Source organism: Mustela putorius, unplaced genomic scaffold (assembly GCF_011764305.1).
Source record: "Mustela putorius furo isolate JIRA1106 unplaced genomic scaffold, ASM1176430v1.1 tig00003871_pilon_pilon_pilon, whole genome shotgun sequence".
Lineage (NCBI taxonomy): Eukaryota > Metazoa > Chordata > Mammalia > Carnivora > Mustelidae > Mustela > Mustela putorius.
Genome location: NW_025422023.1, coordinates 13992899 through 14000381, shown reverse-complemented (window position 1 = coordinate 14000381; position 7483 = coordinate 13992899). Strand labels below are relative to the sequence as shown.

Sequence of the window (7483 nt, the reverse complement as noted above, 5' to 3'; positions counted from 1 at the left end):
TTCATATCTTCTTTCAGAGATCTTTTGAAGTCTGAGGTATCTCTCTGGAGTCAGCATTCACTTATCACTTTTCACCCACTATTAGTAGTCTTTCCTGTATCTTTGCATTTTGATTAATATATATTATCTTCCTTTTATCTGGGTGAGCCAAGTCCATGATGAAAGTTGGGAAGTCAGATATCCTGCCACCTTGAAGAAGTAGTCAGTTCTGGGTCTCATTTGCATTGCATTTTTCCGCAATGAGCATACATCTTTTTTTTCAAAACATGGCCAAGAAGGTAGGATGTATATTTGTTGAACTACTGAAAAATCTCACTTATTATAGAGGCAAAAGAAAAGAAAGCCCAGCTCTTACTGCAAAATAAATGAATAGTCTTAGTGCACATTATTAGTGAAATTGAATATTTAAACAACAGCCTTTTCTTTGAACAACAATCTCCTGAAACCTGATGTGGTGTGAGATAAGAGTCAGAGCAGCAAATCCAAATTAACAACTGTAAACCTTTGAATTGCATGCTCAAAGTGGCTGGTTATGAGAGAACTGATTTTTACAAGATGGTGAGACAGGCAATTATCTATTGTCTCTTACACTAAGCCTAATCTTTGTACTGACTCATTTTAGATCCTTTCTCCCTCTGGAGAATACCATCTGCACAGACTGCAAGGTCTAAGATAGCAATGATCTGCTGAACATATGTGGAACAGATGGTTGAAGAAATTATCTGCCCATTCAATTGCTACATTACTCATTTCCGCCACCTTGCTGCCCATGCAAATACAAGGCTGTATAAAGCTGGTCTTTAGGTCATTCCCCATGTTGATTCATAGAGGCCACTTGGCATGGCTGCCTGTGGAGTGGTACAAGGGCCAGCATCCGCAGATAATGTTGCCTAAATTCCTGGCAGAGCACTTTTAGGGAGTAAGAAAAAAGTCAGATGATGTCATTCAGGTAAGGTCCAAGTCACATTTTCAGTTTCCCTAAGGTGTTGTTTGGGAGCTCATTGGGAATGGACTGCAGTCAAAGCTCTGTAAATTCAGTTTACATTCTGTGTCAGTCGGGTTGGAAAGTCTTGTCCCAGACTAGGAGTACATATCCAGGAGCAGAGAGAAACTGAGGAGTAAGAAAAAAAGCAATTGGTGGTGATGAAATGGCTCTTGTTGACCTCAACTTTTGCTCTCATTGTTATCCCCATGTGTAACAAAGGCCAAATTTTGGAATTTGAATGATCTAATTCCTCAGTGAGGTAAATCACAAATGGTTCCATTCAAATATTTCTTAATCTACATCTTATGCCATAGATCCAGGAAAGAAAAGAAGAACCCCCCCAAAACCCAATGCTATGAAAATTGAGTTTGTAGTCCCTTCAGTTGACTGAATTTTGGAAAAAGTCATACTCAATTCATGCATCCTTGCATTAATTAGGCGTAGTATCAGGATGAAAGCCAGGTGAGTTGAAAAGGTCATGTTGAGAACCCATGGTCTTTACCACAATATTTTCCTGTTTCCATTTAATTGAATTTTAAGTGGTTCACAATGAATGGATAAAACCACTGTACTGTTTCTGTCACTTGGTTTTAATTAGCGGCTGGGAATAAAAAAGTCTTGGTTTAATTTAGCAATGAAAGGGTTATTTTGAAGCTTGAGATGAAATGAAACAATATGCCATATTGGGTTTTCTTTTGTTTGGGGCTATTTTTCTGTCATTTCTTTGAATTTATTATGCACTAGTTTTGTGCCAAGCACTGTGCCATGGAGATGGCACCCCTGTCCTGTGGACCTTAATCAGTACAAGATCACTTTATTTCATATACTTAAGTAAGAAATCTTTGAGAAAAGAAAACTCTAGTTTATTCACAGTAAAACAAATGTGAGAGCATGATAGATTTAGTGTGGTCTTCCACTTCCATTTTTATAAATCATCATTTTTCTGACCAAAATGTTTTCCTGCTCATTGAAAATATTGGTATATATTCTTTTAAGACAGTATTCAGTGTAAGAAATACAAAAAAACTCATCAATCAACAAAACCAGTAATTTTTATATAATTTGTGTAAAAAAATGACATTTGGCCAAACAGTACTTGTGACTTCGTAGTTAAGTGGTAAGAAGAGACCACAGATGGTAGGGATTTAAGTAAAGGTTTGCAGGAACCTCATAGGTGTTTAAACAAAAGGAGTCTAAAAAAGTTGGCTTATATGGCTCAGCCATACTTGTTTCTCCCTTTTTTCTTCACTCTGTTTTTTTATCTAGAAGATACTAGTATGGAATAATTAACGTGGTGAAGTGGCTTTGCTTTTTACGGTTTCCTAAGGCTATGACTTTTTTACAGAAATTCATTCCACTGGAAATCCCAGCTTTCCTGTTTTTATCATCCACACTTCACATGGTGGTTTAGACTCAATTGGGCATTGCCGTGTTTGGAGAGCAGTCTGTTTAACACAGGGAAATGCACTGCTACTTTCATACCTATCTCTCACAAGCCCTGCTCTGGGTTTGATCCAATCCGCAGTCATGAACACTGAAGAAACCCGTCAGTATCTCATTTTCCCCCAACTTTGAAGTCAGCTCCTTTAAAGAGGTTTTACTTCAGCTATGTTTATGGGGCCTAGTTGAGTGGATATCAGAAAACAGGTAATGTGGAAGGAGAGATGACTACCGAAATGTAATATCCCTTTCATCAAGAGGAGCTCCTTCACAATTTGGACCACCCAGCTGCTGCCCAGAGGTGCAGAAGGCTCAGTGGCCTGCTCGCATTGCCTGCTGAGCCTGTGCTGGAAAAAGCAAACATCTCCTCATGCAACCATATCATGATAGCCAGAGTAAGTCTCCAGCCAGCTCTCCTAAAGAGAATTTCTCTTCTAGAGAATTGTCCACATATTTGGCAAAATATCTACTGCACATGTGCAGTAATTAAGCTAGCCGACAGCAGGAGAAATGGTAATATGTACACAGAGGTTCATAATAACTGTTAATAGGTAGACACAGCAGTAGCCCCAGTGTGGAGTAACTAGGCAAAGGAGGAGAGAGAAGGTGAGATTTGGAAATCATTTTGATGAGACTGTGGTGTGAGGTGAGGAGTGAGGGGGATGGCGAGTCCTTGCATCCACTCTGGGCAGTGTCAGACGCCTACTCCCTTGTCAGGGGTGCAGAACAGGTTAATGGTCCAGTGCTGCAGCTGGTGTCCTCTCATCTGTCTTCCCAACAGATAAGAACCGTCCTGGACTCAAAACTCCTTGCAATGACTGCTGTTGAGGTTTTTCTTTGGTGTTCACAACTTTGACAATACAGTAACTTGTTCAGTCCATAGATGGTGGAGAATTTGGAAAACAAAACCAAAAGCAGTTGAGTCACTGTCAGTGCAGATCCCCCCAGTCTCCACACATTTCAGGAGCTCCAAGGGCAGTATGTGCATGTTGCTTTGACTGTAAACTCAGGCAGTTTGGTTTTATTTTTATTTATTTTTTAAATTTTTAAAATTTTTTTAATTAACATATAATGTATTATTAGCCCCAGGGGTACAGGTCTGTGAATCACAAAAATATGGAACACTTCACAATTTTGCATGTCATCCTTGTGCAGGGGCCATGCTCATCTCTGTATCGTTCCAATTTTAGTATATGTAGTGCCGAAACGAGCCCAGCAGTTTGGTTTTAATGTTGGAGGCATTGTTGTCCTCATTTTATAAGCAACAGAAGAGGGTTGCTTTTAGAGTATACAATGTTCTTAAATCTGGGTAATATTTGTAATGCTACAAAGCCTTTTTGCAGTTTTCAACACCTCCTTGTTTTCCCTGACTGCTTCCTCTTTCTGGTATTATAACTGGGTCATGGTAAGGTTCCAGAGAACCATATACAGCAGTGAGTAAAGAGAACATATGGGGGAAAAAGAGAGAGAGAAAAAAGAGAGAGAGGCAGAGAGAGAGAGAAGTGCAAATCAGAGAACAGACTCTTAACTATAGAGAACAAACTTTGGGTTGCTGGAGAGGAAGTGGGTGGGGCTGGGCTAAATGAGTGATGGGAGTTAAGGGGAGCACTTGTGATGAGCACTGGGTGTTGTATACGAGTGATGAATCACTAAATTCTACTTCTGAAACTAATATGACACTGTATGTTAACTAATTGGAATTTAAATATAAACTGGAAAAAAGAAAAAAAGAAGAAATGATTAAAGAGGAGCCAACCACTTATAGTATTGTAGAGAAGGATGTGATCCATCTGAATACATTTTATTTGGGCTGGCTTTCAGAATCCTCTTTTGAATCATGGCCAAAAACTAAGTTTCAGCTGAATTTACCGTTGTGCCCCTCTGCACTTAGATGGTTTTATTGCTGGGTGTGCGGGTGCATGTGTGCAGGCATGGCTGAGGTTTTGCTCTTGTAATTTATAATGGCTCTATCTATAGTATAGTCATTTTATCGAAGTTTGTAGAAACGCTAATGTGTGCCACCATTTGTGACAGACGCAGCTGTTAATCATCAAAGTTTCTGTAACTCTGAGAAGAACACATGAACCTGTTATCACTGATTCCAATGACTTGACAACACTATATGATTGGTAGGAACTGCAACTGTTCGCAACATATTTGGATCTTCTCACATTTATTGTTTTGTTATTTACCAGTAATAGAATGGGAAATCATTGAAATTATCCACAGGTGCCTCTGATGTAGGAAAACTAATGCAAATCCCCATGACATGAAGAAGTAAATGAGAAGGTGGGAAAGAAACTGTGTGCTCTTTATTCTTTCCTCTGAGTAATGGAACAATAAGCTGCAAGTGAAGGGACCAGGGCTTGTGAACATCACCTGTGTTACAAAGAAGTTCATGGTTCACATTTTTTCAAATGCACATTTGTGAAACTAAGCATCAGTCCCTCTCCTTAGGTCCATCTGCACTCGGTGATGTGGCCATGATTGGTGAGTGGAAGGTGAGAAGATAGCTCCTAACTTCCCTCACATGATTTCTTTTCTCCCAAGACTGGACTGGGGGCAAATCACAAGAAATTCCATGCTTTTGTGAGATAGAACTGTTGAGCAGGTGAGGTGGGAGGAGAAGAAAACAGATTTAGTTCTCCTCGGAAGTGTAATAGGATAGAGACAAAGTGGACAGAATCCTGGAGAATTAGTTGAGATACAGCAGCAGAAGAAATTATATCCACGTGTTTCTGGGATTTGCTGATTACACCATAGGTTGGAAGGCCAGGGTTCTAAATTTCCATTCTTAGCTGCTCTAGTGGCCTTGAAGCATTAGTTACACATACTCCATTTACTCAAAATTTATTTATTGAGAAATATTTCAGGGGCCTGTTACTTTGTTTTTGCTACTCATTATGGAAATAGTATTTTTTACTTTGTAAGGGTAGAGAGTAGACTAATGGTAAAGTAGGAAAATTAGTAAATATGGGCAAATTAAAATTGTGTCATTATAATACTTTTAAATTTTTTGGTGTTCATTCTATCAAATTTCTAAGTGTAAAATATGTCAATATGTTTTTTCTAACGTCTATATCTGTCCATATATATTGCTTTATTTTAAAAAAAAACATGGACTGATAGCATCTAGTTGGTATACACTGGCATGTCAATATTGGTAGTGAAACTATTTAAATAATTCTGAATAGCTGCTGCTTCATCTCCCTGTGTAGCTCCTTGCTGACCAACCCAACCAGCTCAACCAGCTCATGCGGCCTCTCACTGGGACTCCCACCACTCCTTCATTCAGCCTCGAAATAACATAGAGCAAAACAAAGTCCTCTGGAGACCTTGTTACTATAGGATGCTTGAATTTGTGTCATGCCTGCCATATCAGTTGTTAAGTATTTTATTTTATTTTTTTTTAAAGATTTTATTTATTTTATTTGACAGACAGAGATTACAAGTAGGCAGAGAGACAGGCAGAGAGAGAGGAAGGGAAGCAGGCTCCCTGCTGAGCAGAGAGCCCGATGCTGGGCTTGATCTTAGGGCCCTGGGATCATGACCTGAGCCGAAGGCAGAGGCTTTAACCCACTGAGCCACCCAGGTGCCCCAGTTGTTAAGTATTTTAAATATCACACTTGAACAAGTAAGAAAGCATCCTTTATGCCTTCACCTTTGCATTAGACAAGCAAAAGTATTAAAACTCAAGGTCTTGTGCATTCAGAACTTTTCTTTGAAGGAATTTACTATATATTTTTTGTAATCAATAGCTCTTATAATTCTAATTTTTAAAGGGTTTTATTTGTTTATTTGTCAGAGTGAGAGAAAGAAAGCACAAGCAGGGGGAGTGGCAGGCAGAGGGAGAAGCAGGCTGCCCCCTGAGCAAGGAGCCAGATGCGGGACTCAATCCCAGGACCCAGGACCTGAGCTGAAGGCATATGCTTAACTGACTGAGTCACCCATGTGTCCCATTATAATTCTAGTTTTTAAAGTATCCTTTTAATATTAATGTTCTGCCTTAAGTTAATTATTTCTTCCCATAGCAACTCAAAATATTTGAGTATCAGGTATTTGTATATTATCCATATAAGGTAGACATGGCAATGTGTTATCCACATTATGGAGAACTCAGGTTCGTTTTGGTGAAGTACTTGTAGGTTTAGAAATTAATCAGGTGTTTCCCTTTGTTTTCTGACTATGTGCACTCCTAGTATATATATGAAATCATTACCAGTTAAACTGAAAAAATAATGCTTCTATACCCAAAATATTTCAAGTAACATATTTTCTGCCACTTTCCCACTTTTCTCCATGGTGATTACATGAAAACATTTCATATACAGACTTACTAAAGTAATTTTCAACTTTGTAATAGAGCCTGAAGCCCGTGATTGTGAAGCCACCAGCTTTGATTTTCTTCTTCAATATTCCTTTGGCTATTTGGTGTCTTTTCTGGTTCCATACAAACTTTAGGATTATTTGTTCCAGCTTGGAAGAAAAAAAAAAAAGCTGATGATGTTTTTATAGGGTTTATAGATTGTTCTGGGTAACATAGACATCTTAACAATATTTGTTCTTCTAATCCATGAACATGGAATGTTTTTTCATTTCTTTATGTCTTCCTCAATTTCTTTTATGAGTGTTCTGTAGTTTTCTGAGTACAGACCCTTTGCCTCTTTGCTTAGGTTTATTCCTAAGTATCTTATGGCTTTTGGTGCCACTGTAAATGGAATCAACTCCTTAATTTCTTTTTCTTCTGTCTCATTGTTGGTATATAGAAATGCAGTCGATTTCTGTGCATTGATTTTATATCCTGCCACATTGCTGAATTGCTGTATGAGTTCTAGCAATTTTGGGGTGGAGTCTTTTGGGTTTTCCACCTAGAGTATCATGTCATCTGTAAAGAGTGAGAGTTTGACTTATTTGCAGATTCAGATGCCTTTTATTTTGTTGTTGTTGTCTGATTGCTGAGACTAGGACTTCTAGGACTGTGTTGAACAACAGTGATGATAGTGGACATCACTGCCATGTTCCTCACCTTAGGGGAAAAGCTCTTAGTTGTCCCCGGTT

At 38.7% G+C, this 7483-nt stretch overlaps 1 pseudogene; it reads right to left on the bottom strand.

Annotated features, from left to right (window-relative positions):
* Positions 1 to 3535: 3535 nt before the first annotated feature.
* Positions 3536 to 3636, bottom strand: LOC123388090 (annotated as a pseudogene).
* Positions 3637 to 7483: the final 3847 nt, after the last annotated feature.